Source organism: Rhinopithecus bieti, unplaced genomic scaffold (assembly GCF_001698545.2).
Source record: "Rhinopithecus bieti isolate Rb0 unplaced genomic scaffold, ASM169854v2 scaffold_31548, whole genome shotgun sequence".
NCBI lineage: Eukaryota > Metazoa > Chordata > Mammalia > Primates > Cercopithecidae > Rhinopithecus > Rhinopithecus bieti.
Genome location: NW_016814470.1, coordinates 2,100,326 through 2,118,926, shown reverse-complemented (window position 1 = coordinate 2,118,926; position 18,601 = coordinate 2,100,326). Strand labels below are relative to the sequence as shown.

The window sequence follows — 18,601 nt, the reverse complement described above, 5'->3', positions numbered from 1 at the left end:
AAAAAAAAATGCCTATAATTGAAAGCTGTTTATTCAGTATGTCACTTAAATCAAAACCCTTACATTTTATAAAAGGTGCAAAACTAATAAAATGCTCCTGATAGAATCTGATTGATCTGAGTAATATTTACTTAAAAAAAATTATGTGCAGGTTGGGAATGGTGGCTCATGCCTGTAATCCCAGCACTTTGGGACACCGAGGCAGGAGGACTGCTTGAGCTCAGGGGTTCAAGAACAGCCTGGACAACACAGTGAGACCTCATCTCTATAAAAAATAAAAAACTTAGCCAGTCATTGTGGTGCATGTCTGTAGCCCCAGCTACTGAGGAGGCTGAGGTGGGAGGATGATTTGAGCCCAGGAGATCAAGGATGCAGTGAGCCATGATTGCACCACTGCACTCCAGCCTGGGCAACAGAGTAAGACCCTGTCTCAAAAGAAAAAAAAAAAAAGAAATTTTATATGCAATTTCTTCTCTCACTTTTTACTCAACAAATTAATAATCTCATTATGAATTCTACATCCAAAATAAATATTTGTCTGATTTTTTTAAAAATTCATCTTACATATTTGGCTATTTTAGCATCAAAATTTAAAATCATTTCTACTATACTTAGGCTTTATTATTTTATTTTCTGTATATATTATGCCATTAGCGCCTCCTCCACCCAAAGTAAAACTCATTTGGCTGAATATAGGGCACATACTTTTATTCTTTTAAGCACATTCTATCAATGTCCCCATCCTTATTTATTTATGTTTATTGAAAGCCACCCATGGTTGGCTGTTTATTCGGCCCTTTTTCTGTTTGTAGTAATTGTATGTGTGTGTTTTGGGGTTACAGGTGAGATATGCTCACTTTTGTTTTTAAAATTTTAAGCAGACTCCCTCTTTCAAGATTTTCTATTTCTCTTTCTCTTTTATTTTTGAGTTCCACTTCAACAAATGACCCAAGGGATTAAAAATAAAATTAATTATACTAAAATATTTGGATATATTGCATCATAGAAATGTAAATTAAATCAATTTTTAAAATTAACTATTGAAAATTAACTAGTACAAAAATAAATTATTTAAATATTTAACTAAAAAACTTAAAGTATCAAAGGACAAAAGGTGAAATACAAATAAGTAATGAATATCCCAACTTCAAATAAAATTATTTAAGTGAACCTGGAATTCTCAATTTGACTTTTGCAATTATAATTAAATCTTATTAAATATTTTATAAAAATAAAAGCGCTTGTGATTTGAGCTTTCAGTGTCCATGTAGTCGGCAATGTAAGGGATGGGATAACCTCTCCTGATTCCTAGACACATACATCATGGTTGCTGAAAACAACTGCTAACATTGGTAAGTGCTTTTTACATGCTCTAACAGCCCTATGAAGCAGGAAGGATTCTTCCGTTTTTTAGGGTGGGAAAATAAATAAACTAAGGGCTTGTCGAGGAGTCTTCAGCTAGTTCGCGGGCAGAACCAGGATTCCAACCAAGTTTTTCTGACTTACACACTGCGTCCCTGGGAAGCCCTGGAAAGGGCCCACAGAGCAGGACCTCTGATTCTTTGGGCAGACCCCAAACCAGCGTTTTCTCTGTCTTCTCACTGTTGCCACAGCAGCTCCTTCTGGGGCCTTGAGGCCCGGGGTCCTGCAGACCCTACCTGTAGGCTCTTGGGAGCTCAGGATGGGAACGCGGGCAGTTCCTGCTTCGAGCTGGGCCAAGTCTGCAGCAGCTCCTGGACCGGCACGCGGGCGCCACCTGCAGGGCAGTGGGGGCCCTCCCCGGCAGCCTGCTCCTCTCGGAGACCAGCACCTGAAGGTGCCGGGCTGCGTCCAGCCTTGCGGGGAAGGAAGGAGATCTGCGCTGGACAAGGACAATCAGGAAAGACCCTCGCTGCTCTTCCCACCAGCTTATCGGTTCTCCCTTTTCATGTCTGCCCCCGGCAGAGGGAAAGTTCTTTTCAGTGTCTAACCGCAATCCTCCAGACTGCAAGGGAAGCCCTTTTCACCGCAGAAAAGCAGAGAATAGGGAAATCCAAGCGGTTTTTTGTAGCCATTAGGTAGGGTGTCCAGAGATACAGCTCCCTAGAAGTGCATCAAGGAGTTCCTGTCCCGTTCAAGTCAACCAGTCCCTCCACCGACAGCTACAGTTCACCCCCATTTCCTTCCCTTTGGAAAACTCTGTATTTAAGTGTGTGTGTGTGTGTGTGTGTGCGAGCGCGCACCTCCAAATTACACCCCAGAGCCCTCACAGCAACCCAGTGAGGTCAGGATTGTTAGAACTGTTTCTCACATGAGGAAACTGAGGACCAGGGAGAGGATGCAAAGTGTTCCAAAAAGCCAGGGGCAGGCTGGAAACGGACAGCGATCTCCGGATCCAAGCCTGGTGCACTTCTTGCCAAACACTGTCTCCATTTTTGGGGAAGGAGGGTGGTGCCAATGTATTCCTGTGTCTGTCCCGTGTATACAGGGGTATCTGCGAGAGTGAGCATCAGCCCAGGGTGCACACTCACGTGCTTTGTACGAGTGCGTGAATGACCGGAATAATGACAATTGGAGACTGTGATGGTATGATTATATGTATTGGTTTTCATCCACAGTTCCTGGCTCATAGCTCCCTTAGCTCTTTTTACGGTCTTTCGTTATGATATGGGGGTGTTCTAGGCCTCAGAAGCAGGCCTCAGAAAACAGAATCTCTCTCTGACCTCCTCCTGCCTTCCTTTCACCTGCTCATTTCTCTCCTGAAGGCAGGACTCTTCCCCAGCCTCTCTGTCTTGGAAGTGGCCAGAAGGAAATTCTGTGACCTACCTTGTGTGATTGCGGGTCATAAGACCCCCATTTCAGAAGAGGTCCTGCCGCATACCTGGGAGGAAGGAAGGCTGCCTACAGAGGCCTAGAAGAATCTGAACAGCAGCCTTGCTGGGTTTCCCACCCAGTCCGTTAGGAGGAGATCATACCTTTTTTTGTCTAAGCGCATTTCCACTCAGTTGTCAGTCATGCCTAACCAATGAAGTCTCCATAAAAGGCCCAGGAGGGGCCGGGCGCGGTGACTCACGCCTGTAATCCCAGCACTTTGGGAGGCTGAGGCAGGAGGATCAGATCACGAGGTCAGGAGATGGAGACCATCATGGCTAACACAGTGAAACCCCGTCTCTACTAAAATACAAAAAATTATCCGGGCGAGGTGGCGGGCGCCTGTAGTCCCAGCTACTCAGGAGGCTGAGGCAGGAGAATGGTGTGAACCCAGAGACGGAGCTTGCAGTGAGCCGAGATCAGGCCACTGCATTCCAGCCTGGGGACAGAGCGAGCGAGACTCCGTCTCAAAAAANTACCTTTTTTTGTCTAAGCGCATTTCCACTCAGTTGTCAGTCATGCCTAACCAATGAAGTCTCCATAAAAGGCCCAGGAGGGGCCGGGCGCGGTGACTCACGCCTGTAATCCCAGCACTTTGGGAGGCTGAGGCAGGAGGATCAGATCACGAGGTCAGGAGATGGAGACCATCATGGCTAACACAGTGAAACCCCGTCTCTACTAAAAATACAAAAAATTATCCGGGCGAGGTGGCGGGCGCCTGTAGTCCCAGCTACTCAGGAGGCTGAGGCAGGAGAATGGTGTGAACCCAGAGGCAGAGCTTGCAGTGAGCCGAGATCACGCCACTGCACTCCAGCCTGGGCGACAGAGCGAGACTCTGTCTAAAAAAAAAACAAAAAAAAAAAAAAAAAAAAAAAAAAAAAAAAAAAAAAAAAAAAAAAAAAAAAAAAAAAAAAAAATGGCACGGGAGGACGGGGTCCAGGAGCTTCTCGCTAGCTGAACTGGTGGGGTTTACGGAGAATGCTGCATCTGAGGAGGACTTGGAAATTCTGTTCCCCTTCCCCATACCTCACCCTATGTGTCTCTTCATCTGTATCTTTTTAAATATTCTTTATAAAAAATCAGTAAACATAAGCAGTGTTCCCCTGAGTTCTGTGGAGCCACTCTAGCAAATTAATCAAACCCAAGGGGAGGGTAGTGGGGCCCCTGATTTATAGCTGCTTGGTCAGAAGCACAGGTAAAACAAGCAGGGGCTTGCGCCTGGCAGTGGAAGTCCGGGGGCAGTCTTGTGAGACTGAGCCCTCAACCTCTGGGATCTGACGCAGCCTTTAGGTTGAGAGTGTCAGAACTGAATCGTAGGACACCCAGATGGTGTCCACTGCAGAACTGATTGTTTCTTTGCTGGTGAGAGAAATCCCCGCATATTTGGGCACAGAAGTCTTCTGTGTTGATTGTTGGGGTGTGAGAGCAGATAAAAAACCTTTTCAATTTGTGACTTTTTTCCACTCACATACCCACACCTCACACAAAAATGAGCTCAAAATGGATTATAGGCCTAAGTGTAAAACATAAACCTATGAAACTTCCAGAAAATATAGGAGAAAATGTGTGTGACTTTCAGAGACTAAAGGAATAATCTATAGAGAAAAAATGATAAATGCGAGTTTATCAATATTAAAAATGTTTGCTCTGAAAAAAAAGTGAAAATGAAAACACAAACCACAGACTGGCAGAAAGTATTTACAAATCATATATTTGACAAAGGATGTAAAAAGACTCATTAGTGAGAAAATAAATACATTTTGCCAATTAAAAATAGGCAAAAGACTGAATAGATACTTCTCCCACACACACACACCAAGATGCTGAACATCATTAGTCTAAGGGTAATATAAATTAAAACCACAACAAAATGATCTAAATACTCAAAAATAAGTGATTAGTTAAATAAATTAGGGTGTACTTGTGCAAAGTGTTATTATCATCCCTTAAGAATTATGTTTTACACTTTAAAATGACATGAAAAATAGGTATGGAACAATGTATTAAGTAAAAGAAAGAGAATTTAAAGATATACATACTATTACTCCAAACTTTAAGGAAAATTGTGTGTATGTTACATACACGTGTTCAACAAACACTGAAATACATTAAAATATAAACAGGCCTCATTTCTGGGTGTGGCAATTATAGAAATTTCATTTTTATTCTTTCTATTTCTTAGACTTTTCCTAAATATTTTCCAGCACACACATATTATTTTTATAAATTATTTAAGATGACAGAAAAACATAGACGTATATCTGAGCCCACCTCCATGCATCATTCAGCCCTTTTTGTAGGAGATGCCACTGTGGAGACTCCCCAGCAGTGGGAGTCACGTACCTTAGTTTTCCCTCCCAACAGCCTTTCCCAGAGGCCTCCTCTGGCTCTTAGCTCTCCGTGCTGCTGCCTTTCCTTCCAACAGGAACGCCTTCCTCCCCTGGCTGTCTCCTTCACTGACACTCCTGCTGAGTCCCTCTCCTGGGATGGAAGTCCCTGGGGATCACTTCCTTCCCCTTTTCCTTCCTGGCCCTCATTCTGTCCCTGTGGGATTTCATTTACTTCTGTGGCATCAGCAAGGGCACCCAAGACACCCACATCACTGTGTCTGGCCTAAACTGTCCCCATGGGCTCCAAGCCCATCCATGCCACGGATGTTTATTGGGTATCTATAGCCAGGCTCAGCTCCAGGGTCTGGGGACCCAGCAGCTGTAATCACAGCAGAGGCCCTGCTTTCAGAGACCGTGCATTCTAACAGAGGAGTCAGGCAATAGACACATCCACAAATCAATGAGCCCATTCACTTCAGAACCTGCATTTTAGCAAGATTCCCCAGGACAGGTGAAGGCACATTAAAGTTTGAGGCCCACTGCCCTATGTCAGTGGTTCCCAAAATGTAGTTCCCAAGCAGCGGCTCTCCTAGGAGCTTCTGAGAAGTGCAGCCTCTCAGCTCCAACCCAGACCTACTGAATCAGAAGCTCCGTGGGTGGGGCCCAGCATCATTTGTGTCCTCCAGCTGATGGAGGGCTCTCCAGGGGATTCTGCTATGGTCCCATAAAGGGCTCCCTAGGGCTAGGGACCGCATCTCATTTATCTTGCTATTTGTTAGTTTCCAATTGTAGCGATCACAAATCACCACAAAAGTAGTGGCTTAAATCTACACAAGTGTATTAACTTATAGTTCTGGAGATCAGAAATCTGAAAGCAGTTCCACTGGGCTAAAACCAAGGTGCTGGCTAGGCTGTGTTCCTCTTGGAGGCTCTAGGGGTTGGTCCGTTTCCTTGCCTTCTCCAACTTCCAGAGGCTGCTGGCATCCCTTGGCTCATGGCTGTGTTGCTCTGATCTCCACTTCCGTAGCCACACTTCTTTCTCTGACTCTGATTCTCCCGCCTCCTTCTTAAAAGGACCCTGTGATTACACTGGGCCTGCCCTGATAATCCATGATGACCTTCCCATCTCAAGATTCTTAACTTAATCACATCTGCAACATCCTTTTTGCCATGCAGGGTAACATACAGGATCTGTGGATCAGGACGTGAACATCTTTGGAAGGCATTATCTACCCCACACTGTGTCTCTAGCACTTAGCACATGCCCTGTACAGAGCAGATGCTCAGCAAGGATCTGGAGAAATAATGAATGAGTGAATTAATAAACAAAGAAATCAGGAGTCAAATGAAGCCTCCCCTTCTCTCCCCTTGAGCCCTGGTCTACCTGTGAGCATCTGACCTGGATCAAATGCTCCAGGTCAAAGGCCATGAGGCCCCGCAGTGCTCCCCGCATGAGTCCTTCAATTCAAGGTGGGGCTCAGGGTTGAGGCTTTGCCCTCAGGACCCAGTTCCGCAGGCAGCACCAACAGTCAGTGGGGCAACCAGGCCAGCGCTATGGAGGTCAGCAGTGAAGGGGCTGCTGGGGTCCTGGCTGGTAGGCATGGTGTCTAGGCGCACCAAGACAACATGGGCTTTTGGCTGAAGTCCTGACTCAGCCACTTGCCAAGAGTGTGAGCTGGAATAAGCTACTTAACCACTATGAGCCTCCTTGGTTACTTCCTCCTGCATATGGGATGGTAACAGCAGCCTTGTCAGGTTGTCCTGAGAATTAGAGGACATGAAGTGCCTGGCCCTGGAGTGGTGAATGAGGGTGTAGATGCTGCTGCTGGAAGTAGGCTACATGGGGAGCTGGCATTCAGACCTGGGCTTGGGGAGTGGGCTGGGTGCTGGCTTTGATTCTGGCTTGCCTGGAGATCAGTCCTCCCCCCGAGGCCCACTGGCCCCCAGCCATGACAAGCCTGGGCGTGAATTACCCTCTAGGTTTCACACAGTTCTTTCTGTGTGATATGCTGACTCTCTTTAGTCATTCAGTGCAGGAGAACTGATCTCAGAGAAGGCAGGAGTCACTGGGGAGCCTCCCTGCAGTCCCTAAACTGGGACAGAAAATACTCAGGATGTAGATGAGGAAACCTGGGCTCTGGCACTTACCAGCTTCCCTGACCCTTTAAACCTTGGTTTCCATGTCTATAAGCATCTGTCCCTCCTCCCATTCCACCCCTGGTGGCAAGGACATGCCAGGGAGGTGAAGGAGTATGCGACCTGGCAGGATGGAGGAAGCAGAACCTGGGACCCATAGAAACAGGCTTTGGCTGGAGACTTCTGATCGGAGGTTTTGATAGTGAGCCTGAGAAAGGTTGTTTATCATTAGTTAGACCTGGGAATATTATGATAAAGACGTTAATGTTCTGTAATTAAGGCTACCAGCTTGGGGCTAATTTAAATATTTACGCAGCCCTCAATTATCTTCTCCCTCTCTTTTGCAACCCCCTCCACATGCTAAAATATTTAGCAGGCATTTCAGAAGCGTTCTCAAATCCAGCTATGGTTCAGAAAGTTACTTAATAGCCAGGAAGTTTGCGAACACTGCTTTTAGCAGATTCCCAGTGGCTGCTGCTCTTGTTGGAGCCCGGGAAATCCATATGGCTCATCAGGTGGGGATGTTAGATAGAAGCTTTTAAGCTTGGATTTTTACAACAGAACCAAAATAAACTGTGTAGGGTAGGTATGAGACAAGCTGGACCCAAAGGGATTCTCTAATACAAGTGTCAGAAACTGCCTCCAAAATAGCTGCACAAAAATGTTTAAGGAGGGAGAAACCCCAGCTGGACAGGTGGCAACGAATGCAAAGTCAGCCTTTATTTCACGAAGTGACAAGCAAATCACTTACCCTTTTACGATCTTACTGTTCTTAGAATAGCTAATAGATGTCTGTGGTCCCTTCTGGTTTAATTGATGAAATGGACTAGAAGTACTCTATATTTCCCAAAAGAACAGTGGACAAAATGCCTGCTCCTCACATCGTCTGAATATTCACCATTTTTGCCTTAAGAGCCTCCAAATTGGCTGGTTGAAGTGAATAGGAGTCCTGTTTTGAACATTAGCTACAGGACATATGTGGTGGTAAATTCAGAGCATATATGTTCCAGGAAGAATTGTATCTATATTTAATTTTTGAAAATCTAAATGTACTCTCTGATTACTAAGAGAAGCGGTACTAAGAACCGTGTGAAACCTAGAGGGTAATTCATGCCCAGGCTTGTCATGGCTGGGGGCCAGTGGGCCTCAGGGCGGGAGACAGCAACTGAGAACAAAAACTTTGGACCAGTTCTGATTTGAGATCCAGCTGTGTGATCTTGTAGACATCACAGCCTCAACTTTCCAATCTATAAAATGGGATGGTGATAGACATGGAGTTTGGTGAGTATCACATGAGATACTGATCCTACAAAGCTCTTGGCACCTAGCTTGTAGTAAGAGCTTGGTAAACATTGGCGGTTATTCTCACTTTAAATCCTCTTATCAAAGTGAAGCCTTCTCCTCCCATGGAATGTTTTGTGTAAATCTGACTTCCACACCCTGAGTAGACTGCGTATGTCATAGGGTCCTTCAGCCTGCCCCGAGCTGCCCCGCAGCCAGCAAGGCCAGCCCAGGCCCCAGGAGAGCAGCCAGGGAGAACTTCCTACTCTTGTGAGTTGGAAGGGAACAGAGAACACAGGGAGGCTTCCTGCAGCCTTTCCTGAGAACACAACTTCAAAACGTCCACACCCAGATGTTAAGAAAGCCCCAGGCCCAGCGCCAGCCCCCTCCTCCCTGGGGTCAGCACCCTGTCTCAGCGCTGGAAGAGTCCACAGCCCTCCAGCCTGCTGCAGAGGAGGCTCAGGATAGCCACTGGTCATTTATCCCCTCCCCCATCTCAGGGGGAAGACCCAGAAACAGAGGGGAAAAGGCCTTTGCCCTTGGCTGAGACTACCTGGGTTCAGCTCTCGGCCCTGCCTTATACAAGCTGTGGTCCCTTGGCCCCCTTCTTACTCTTTCAAAGTATCCCCATCTGACCCTACAGATTTTTTTTTTTTTTTTTTTTTGAGACAGAGTTTCACTCTGTCACCCATGCTGGAGTGCAATGGTATGATCTGGGCTCACTGTGACCTCCACCTCCCCAGTTCAAGAGATTCTCCTATCTCAGCCTCCGAGTAGCTGGGATTGCAGGCGCATGCCACCACATCCAGCTAATTTTGGTATTTTTAGTAGAGACAGGGTTTCACCATGTTGGCCAGGCTGTTGCAAACTCCTGACCTCAGGTGATCCACCCACCTTGGCCTCCCAAAGTGCTGGGATTACAGGCATGAGCCCCGGCACCAGCCCAGATATTCTTAATATGGAGTAAAATACCGCCCAGAGAAAGTGAGGCTCGGAGCCTGAGTTGCCTGTTAGCTCTCCATGACTGTCTGCCCCTTCCTGCCTTGCACAAAGGAGACTGCACTGAGCTAGGAAGGCTGGTGGTCCTGTGGGTGGCTGTGTGGGAAAAGGGTCGGCTATAAGTGGTGAGCTCAGGGCCTTCCCCTGCTCGTAACAAAATAGCTGTCACTGGCCAGGCATGGTGGCTCACGTCTGTAATCCCAGCCCTTTGGGAGGCCAAGGCGGGAGGATCGCTTGAGGTCAGAAGTTCGAGACCAGCCTGGCCAACATGGTGAAACCCTGTCTCTAGTGCAAATACAAAAAAAAAATCAACCAGGCCTCAGGGTGAGCACCTGTAGTCTCAGCCACTTGGGAGGCTAAGGCACGAGAATCGCTTGAACCCAGGAGGCAGAGGTTGCAGTGAGCCGGGAGATCATGCCACTGCATTCCAGCCTGGGTAACAGAGCGAGACTCTGACTCAAAAGTAAATAAATAATTAAAATAAAATAGCTGTCACCCTGGCTGCCACATAGGCTTCTTTCAAATGCAAACACTCCAGAGAGACAGCCCGTGTGAGGCTCTGTGCTCATTTACACCGGCGCTGGAGCAGCTGCATTCGAGAGGCTTCCCTGGATATACAACTAATGATTATCATTATTATTTATTCATATAAAATATTTATTGCACAAACAATATTATAACACCACCCCAAAAATAAAAAGAAAGAAAAAAAAAGAAATTACAATCCCCAAACCTAGTAAATGGGCATTTGGTTTTCTTTTTATTTTTGCAATTCCCCTCCATCTCTCATTCATACACACACAATTTTCTCATAGCTGGGCTCCGGCCCAGTGCAATTTGCACCAAACACCATAACATCAGCATTTCTCCACGTTGCCACAGTTTTCCCAATTAGCTTTTAACATGAGCCTGCTGTTGCTCACCAGAGCTCTGGAGTTGGGCATTTAGGTTGCTTCTTTGTTCAAAGGGCTTTTTCATTTTCTGAGGCTTCTTTCCATGGGCTGCCTTCTCAGGTGTGTGATTGCTGGATGAAAGTGATGATTATTTTTGTGACTCTTGAAAGAGACAGCCTAGTAGAGGTTTTGCTTGGGGCTTGCAGACAGCTGGTACCTTAGAGTTGAGAGGGAGCTGGGATCAGGGAAGGAGTCTCTGTGCTTGCCGGGGCAGTGGAAGTTTTGCCTGGAGCAATCCTTAAAGGACTTTAACGCTAAAGGAGAGGCAGTGGCTTTAGGCTGAAAGCAGATCCCAGAAGCTGCCCAGAAGGTGCTCTCTCCTTCCTGTTCCTCCCTGAGTGGTGACAGCCTCAGCATCTGCAGCATCCACTCATTAAGAGAAAGGGCATGCACAACAAGGAGAAACCCAGGGAAGCAGCAAGCACTGTGTAACTGATGGCCCATGATTCAGACAGTAAGTGCAATTGCGATTGCTGCTGGGAAGAATTTGCTGGAGCGGCAGTAGAAGGCTCTATGTGTCCACACATACACATTTATATGTCTCTGCTGCGTGCTGGGCCCGACCCAGAGCACTGTAGGAGCGAGGTGGTAAGGAAGCAGCCGTGGCCTCACCTCTCAAGGTGCCCCAAGAATCAAGCAGGCTGAGGTAGTTGGACTACCTGGGGGTCTCCCCCCGGGCTGCACATCAGAATCCCCCGGGAGCCTTAAAATAGACGTGGGCCTCACCTCTAGATATAATTAAATAGTATCGGATGCTAACTTGTTGCCAGGATTGAGAACCAATGGGCCAGATGTTATGTTTTCTTACTAGGGCAATTAGGGGTGCAGGAACAGAGACCCTCTTGAGCTAATAGGATAAAACAGAAATTACTGTGGGTGACCAGGATGCATGCGGGGGAGGGTGGGCTAACTCCCCTTCAGAGAGGCCTCTATAATCACCCTCCTCCAAGCCACCCCAATTAAACCCTCCGCCTAAATGAAACAGCCTGCTTCTATGCCATTGTAGCTTCAAGCCCAGCTCCCCGGGTCCCCCTTTGCAAGCAGGGGGCTGCCCAAGAGCCACTGCGGGCCCTTGGCTGCTGTAAAGATATTGTCTGGGTCCAGGAAGCTGGCACTGAGACAGAGGCAACCTGGATGCTACAAGCCTGCTGGTCCCCTCACTACATCTTTGCTTCTCTGCAAGCAGCTTTCCTCCCTGGGTCAGATGGCCCTGAAGGCCTTGCTGAGTGTTCTGGTCCTTGATGGCTACTGGCCCTCAGGAGCCCACCTGGCACAGGGCACGCCTGGGGCTTCCTTCAAGTACCGGACATGACAGGCCCTTGTGATCTCTCTCCCTGGTCAAGGCAAGTCACCCTCCTCCTGTCTCAGCGTCCTCCCCCTGACACGCACTCTCCAAGGGCCAGCTTCCCCTGCTCCACCTCCCTCAATCCTGCTCTCAAGACAGGGTCACACCTGGGGATCCATGCCAGTCACAGTGTCCCCTGCCCCAAGCGGTTCTGCCTGAAAGTCTGTGCTTTCCGCATGGAATTCAAAGCTTTGTGGCTCCTGGCAAAGGGGTTCTCAGGACCTGGGCATCAGAAGAAGGGCTGGGGGCACAGGTGGGGTGAGCAGGGAGAACAGGCATTTTCTCTGAGCCTATTCACCAGAAAGGGTATCTTTCCATAGGGACCCCATGATGGGAAGATGTTAGAAGAAGAGGCATCAAGGGTCCTTTTGAAAGGCATAGCCAGGCTGGGCATGGTGGCTCAGGCCTATAATCCCAGCACATGGGAGGCTGAGGTGGGTGGATCACATGAGGTCAGAAGTTTGAGACCAGCCTAAACAACATGGTGATATCCCATCTCTACTAAAAATACAAAAATAAGCCAGGCGTGGTGGTACCTGAGTCCCAGTTACTCAGGAGGCTGAGGCAGGAGAACTGCTTGAACCTGGGAGGCGGAGGTTGCAGTGAACCAAGATAGTGCCATTGCACTCCAGCCTGGGTGACAGGAAAAAAAAAAAAAAAAAAAAAAAAAAAAAAAAAAAAAAAAAAAAAAAAAAAACATGGCCAGACTGTGAGGTGGTAGGAAAGGGAGTTAGAGGGAGGTAAGTCCCCCAACTCAATGCCCCCAGCAAGGACCCTATATGGCTTTAGCCTCCTTTCTCCTCCGTAACATGACCAGATAGAAGATGCTATAGGAGACTCTGTCTGACACGGTGAGAAGTTGAGGGAAGGACAAAAGGAGGAAACTGGCCTTGCTGGACCCCCTTGTGCTGCCACTGGGGGAAAGACACAGATGTGGATTGAACAGTGTCCTCAAAATGTATGTCCACATCCTAACTTCCTCTACCCGTGACTGTGATCTTATTTGGAAAAAGGGTCTTTGCAGATGCACTTAAGCTAAGGATCTTGAGATGAGTTCATCCTGACTCCAGTGACTGCTGTCCTACAGAGACGAGAGGACACAGACACACAGAGACGGCATGTGAAGACAGGCAAGATTGTGTGATGCTGCCACAAGCCCAGGGATGCTGGGAACCAGGAGCTGGAAGAGACAAGGAAGGATTCTCCCTCTCAGGGTTATTGTGGTGACCACAGAATGCATTTGGAAGTGGCTTTGTAAACTGCAGAGTGATAAGCAAATTCAGTATTTGGAGTTGTGTTTTATTTTCCAAAGGCCTCAGTAAACATTTGTGGAACTGACCAGTGTCAGTTTGGGCACTGCGTCTCTTCACAGATGTGGGCAGAGGGACCATAAACGCAGGGGGCAGGGATGGGCAGCAGTCAGAGGGAGCCATGGAAGCTTCAGAGTGAGCACGACTCTGCTAATGCCCTGACTTGGGACTTCTAGCCTTCAGGACCGTGGGAGAGTAAACAGGTGTTGTTTTAAGGTGCTGTGCATGATAATTTGTCACAGCAGCACTGGGAAACCACTGGCAACATGGACCCCTTATCTGGATGCAGTGGCAGAAAAGAAAGCTCTGCATAAAGTTCCCATAAAGCATGTCCTCGCCCTTACTGCCCATTTCCTCCTCTGTCAAATGACACAAATACTTCCAGCCCTGATGAGATAATGGCCTCATCAGCAGGGCAACTCTGACAGTGTGGATGAGGCTGTTCTAGGTTTCACGCAGCTGGGCAGGTGCCAGCACCTCTCCCAGCCTCCGTTTTCTCATCTGCCAAGTGGGACAGTAAGCCCTACCCTGGTGACTCCATTGCCGAGGAGATGGGAGGAGGGAGCGGACTTACGGACTGGGGTAGGGTTGGGTGCCAGGGGGCTGAGAACACATGTGAGGGACCTGAGTCTTACCATATTAGCTGAGGGTGATGGTTTCCGTAGTACAGTTTCGGCTATCCAACAAGGCCTTGTAAACAAATACGTCTGGGCCCACCCAGGAGGAGCTGGTGAGCGCCTGAGGAGTAGATGGCTAGTGGGGATGGGTGAAGAACACATAGCAAAGTGATGTCTGATATGGCGCCCCTTGAACACACAGGCAAAGGGAGAGAGGGGGCATTTTGAGTCACATGGATTGGGGTGGGACTGTTTCCCCACAAAAGCTTTTGAGTTATGTTGTAAAGATGTCAGAGGGAGACCGACGTTTAAGACTGGAGCTCTCCTTCCTTCACACCCTCACCAGGACTCCCTCTGACCACCCCCAATCCCTGCCCCCTCCGTTTTTGGTCCCTCCGCCCATTGCCATGAGGAGACAGTGCTCAATTCAATGTCAGTCAGTTCCACAAATGTTTACTGAGGCCTTTGGAAAATAAAACACAACTCCAAATATTAAATTTACTCAGCACTCTGCAGTTTACAGAGCACTTCCAAATGCATTCTGTGGTCACCACAATAACCCTGAAAGGAAAAAAAGATGATTATCTCCCACTCCATGGAAAAAGAAACTGAGGGTCAGAGAAGAGAGACAACTTGCTCAAGGCCATTTGATTAGGTTGCCTGACTCCTGGAGCTGCTCTTCCCTGTCTCCTTGCTGCCTTGCTGTCATGTCACCTGCTGTCTCACTGGGTCATTTGGGCGTGTGCCTCTCCCACGCCTGTATCTTCCCAACTGGTGTCAGCTCGAAACCCTCTGTGGTCTGCAGTGCTCCGCCTGGCTTTCCAGGTCTGGGCAGCTCCCTCCTTCCGGATCCTGCCTGTGATTCCAGCTCCTTTCCCTTGCTGTACAAGGTTCCCACCTCTGCACTTTGCCTCCCTCCTTCTTCCTGTCCACGGGTACGTATCCCAGTCCTTCCCACAATTCAGGTCTCCCTCAGTCAGTTTCACAGGAGGCCCAAATCCAGCATAGATTCCTGAAGTCCTGGGTCCAAGTTCCAGCTCTGCTACTAACTTCCTGTGACTGTGTGACCTTGGGCAGGTCACTTTCTCTCTCTGGGCCTCCATTTCATCACTACGAAATAGGAGTGTTGAACACAATACTCTCTAAATGCATCTCCATGTAGTCTAAGTACCCCCCTCCCCGCCCCTCCCTGCCCTTCCCCCTCCTCTGATCATCCCGTGTGCTTACCATCCACAATTCCCTTTCCTGGCTCCATATCGTTCTCCAAAGGGTTTAGGTTCAATCATTCAGTTAGACTTTAAACTCCCTAAGAGCAGAGGAGGGTGTTTTTGGCCAAGACATGCAGATCGATTCACTGGTAATCCACTGACCACCTCCATTTAGGTTGGGAGCCTCTTTGCCTTCCCTCTTTAGTTTCTTCGAGGTGCACACACAGATGCCTACAGGAGTCCAGGTGCGGCACCAGGCATCTCTGCTCACCTTGGCTGCTCTGCTGGTGGTGGGGTCCTGCCTGTGCTGTGCATGCTGCAGCTTTGGCAGGTGGGCAGTCAGGCCAGTGCCAGGCTTTGCCCCCAGAAAACTCTTCACACCCTATTCTTACCCCAAACCCATCACTGGCCCAGGCATCAAAAGGTGGCATCAAAAGTACATATCCCTGTGCTATTCCCCTTCAAAAAGCTTCATATCTAATATCTCATTGAGTCCCCCGACTAGCCTTGGAAAGGCAAAACAGGGATTATTAATCTCCATTTTGTAGATGGTGAGGGACTTGTCCAAGGCTGCTCTGAATTCAGCATAGAGCTGGGACTGGGCTCCACTCTCCTGGTGTGCAGTCATTCTTGTCAAACTCTGGTCTGCGGAAAATACATGCCTGCCTCTGTGTAGGCCCCAGTCTCTTTCCCTTTAAGAACTCAGGTCTGAGAGGACAAGCGCATGCGCGCACGCATACACACCCTTACAAGATGCACAACCACCAAAAAGCCTAATAAAGCAGGGTGCCCAAGACCACGGTTCAGGATCCATAAAAACGGCCGGAGATAATTGACTGCAACCTATTCACTGCAAACGGGGCAACTTAGGCCCACAAAGGGCCAGAGACTTGACCCAAGTCACAGAGTAGACTAGAGCCCAGGTCTCCTGACTCCCAGTCCTGTGCTCTCTCCACTGTCTGCGCCCTCAGCAAACAAGGCAAGGCAAGGAGGAGCAGGAGCTCAGAGAGCCTGGGGCTGAAGGGTGGGAGGAAGGCACCTGGTGGGGGACTTCAGTCTACAGGGGTGGATGTTCCAACCTTTCTCCGGCAGGGCCCGGGTGGGGGTACCAGGGAGCTGCAACCTGTTCCTTCAGCACCTGGGAGGACACAGAGTCTGGTTCCACAAAGCCAAATGTTTCTTCTTTGTCCTCTGTGCCCATTCATCTCTTATCACTGTGTCCACTGAGTGGCAGAGGTCCAGGCCCAGCACCTTCCAGTCTAGGAGCCTGTGACCTGGGACAGGATCCCTGGGGAAAGAGTGAGGGCTGGCAAAGGGTCCACCCCCTGAGCACTCCAAGAGACAGTGGTGGAACGCACTTCAAGGATTCAGAGCGGCCAGGAGCCTCTCCCACCGGCGAAGGGGACACTGCCGTGGGGCTGCGGATAGCCAGTTGTTTTTTCCTCCTTCCCTGTGCTCCACCCCATGCACTTTTCCGAGGGGCAAGCTCCGCAGTTCTCCCATCAGGGAGGCTCTCCAGGGTCCCTGTCGGCCTTCGGCTCCTGGGGTGGAGGTGGGCCTGGGGTACATGAGCCGTAGGAGAATGGGGTGTGAGAGACTCCCCTGGGCTCCTGGCTTGGGTGGCACCTCAGGCTGTGGAGTGGGGTGGCGAGTCTTTGGAGGTCACAGAGCCCAGGGTCGGTGACACGTGATGAGGCGCAGGCCTGGCTCAGGGAGTGGTGCCCACGGCCGTCGGCTCCTCCCCCGGGGCCGCCCCGCCCCATGCGGGAGGGGACGGGCGGGGACCGGCATGGGTAGGCGCGGCGACCCGCAGGGCCAGGTGCAGGGCCCGAGAGTCCGGGGTCGCCGGAGCCCGGGAGAATTGACCGGTCTCCGGCCTGCTTGTGCTGTCCCCGCGCCCTGTCCACTGGACTCCCGAGACCCTCGGAACCCAGGTAACCGGGGGCGGGACTCCCCGCCGCGCGCCGCTTCCTCACCTCCTGGTCCACGCGCACCCGCCCTCCGCGGCAGCCCCAGCCGCCCTGCGCCCGTGGAGCCCGGGAGGCCTCTCCAAGGGCGGGTCTGGGAAAGTTTGTGCCGGGGCGGCCCTGATCCGGCGGCGGCGCGGCGTGGCCACTTTCACCGCACGCGGGGCCGGTGTGAAGGTGGGGCAGCCGCCGCCGTGCAGAAGACTCTCTGCTGCAATCGAGGGCGGTGAGGGGGACTGTTGCCTTCTAGCACCTTTTCTCTCAGTCTCCAGGGCGTTTGCGCCGCTTACCCTACCTCCACCGCCCCCCTCCTGCCACCCCCACTTTAATAAAACCCTCGGATTGGGGCTTCACAGTTGGCGATTTCTTTACAACTGTGCTTCCCGCCTCCTGAGCCCAGATGCGAGCCTGGGCTGAGCAGGACCGTGTGGGTGAGGGGCGGCCCTCTGCCTGCGGGGGCCCCTGTTGAAGTGGGTGCCCAGCTACAGGGAGTTTCCTGTGCTCTGTCATTGGCCTACCCCCTGGCCACAGCCCCCAGCTGGACATCTCTTGGCTCCCCTGGCACTTCCCAAGTCCCAGTCAGATAAGCCCAGGAGAGGGAGTGGACCCCAGCACCAGTGGAGCAAGAATTCAGGAGCCCAGTAACTCTCATCCGTGAACAGAACCGGCTTCCTCCCGCTTAGGTTGGGAGGAGGGCTCAGCTTAGTGGGAGTTGGGGGGTGACAACTGCCCCTTCCCACGCAGAGCCATAGAAAAGAGATGGGGAGAGGTCAGGGGATCTGAGAAGAACTAGCAGCCAACAGGGACACATCCCTGATTTCATTTGAACCTAACAAACCAATGGCAAGTAGATATTAGCACAGGGGCAGATGAGAAGACAAGGAGGCCCAACGAGACTCAGCCATTTGCTGGAGAAACTGGTGGACTTTTCTCCACCACTGAGTGGCAGATTTCCCACCACATCCTTCCAGAGCCGGATGGTTGCTTCTGCATTCTTGCAGTGCCCTTGACTCAGCAGAGGTTTGTTTCTTTCCCCCCTACTCCCCACCCCGCTAGGTTCTTCCTGTGAAAGAGGTTCAGGGTAGAGGGCACCTCTGAGCAGTCACGAACTCCAGTCAGGAAAGTCCTCCAAGAGCCAGCCAGAGCCTTGCTAAGCTCCCAGAACTCCAGGAGGGCAGGGACCTGCTTTGTTCCCTGCCGTAGCCATAGTACCTGGCACACAGGAAGGTGCTCTGTGAGAACGGAATGATTAGTCTGCAAAAGCAAAGCTTCTTTTCCAACTGCCTTATCTCTGCCCTTGGCAAGCAGAAAGGGCACTCCGAAAAGTTGGATCTGAAAGGGGTCCAGCCCCACCACTGAGATCCCTTGGCACCCTTACCCACGTGGAGCAATATTTTTCCTTTACACCAAGAGAACATCCTTAATCCCATGTGCTTTTCTTTCTTCCTTCCTTCCTTCCTTCCTTCCTTCCTTCCTTCCTTCCTTCCTTCCTTCCTTCCTTCCTTCCTTTCTTTCTTTTTTTTGAGACTGAGTCTCGCTCTATCACCCAGGTTGGAGTGCAAGGACAAGATCTTGGCTCACTGCCACCTCCACCTCCCAGGTTCA

At 49.9% G+C, this 18,601-nt stretch overlaps 1 protein-coding gene across 1 annotated transcript in view; it reads left to right on the top strand.

The window, feature by feature from the left end:
- The first annotated feature begins 16,800 nt into the window (after positions 1-16,800).
- Positions 16,801-18,601, top strand: part of PAQR5 (progestin and adipoQ receptor family member 5) — a 106,017-nt gene continuing 104,216 nt past the window's right edge. The window contains 1 exon segment of the mRNA XM_017851103.1: positions 16,801-16,963. The gene's annotated coding sequence lies outside the window, so the exon portion shown is untranslated.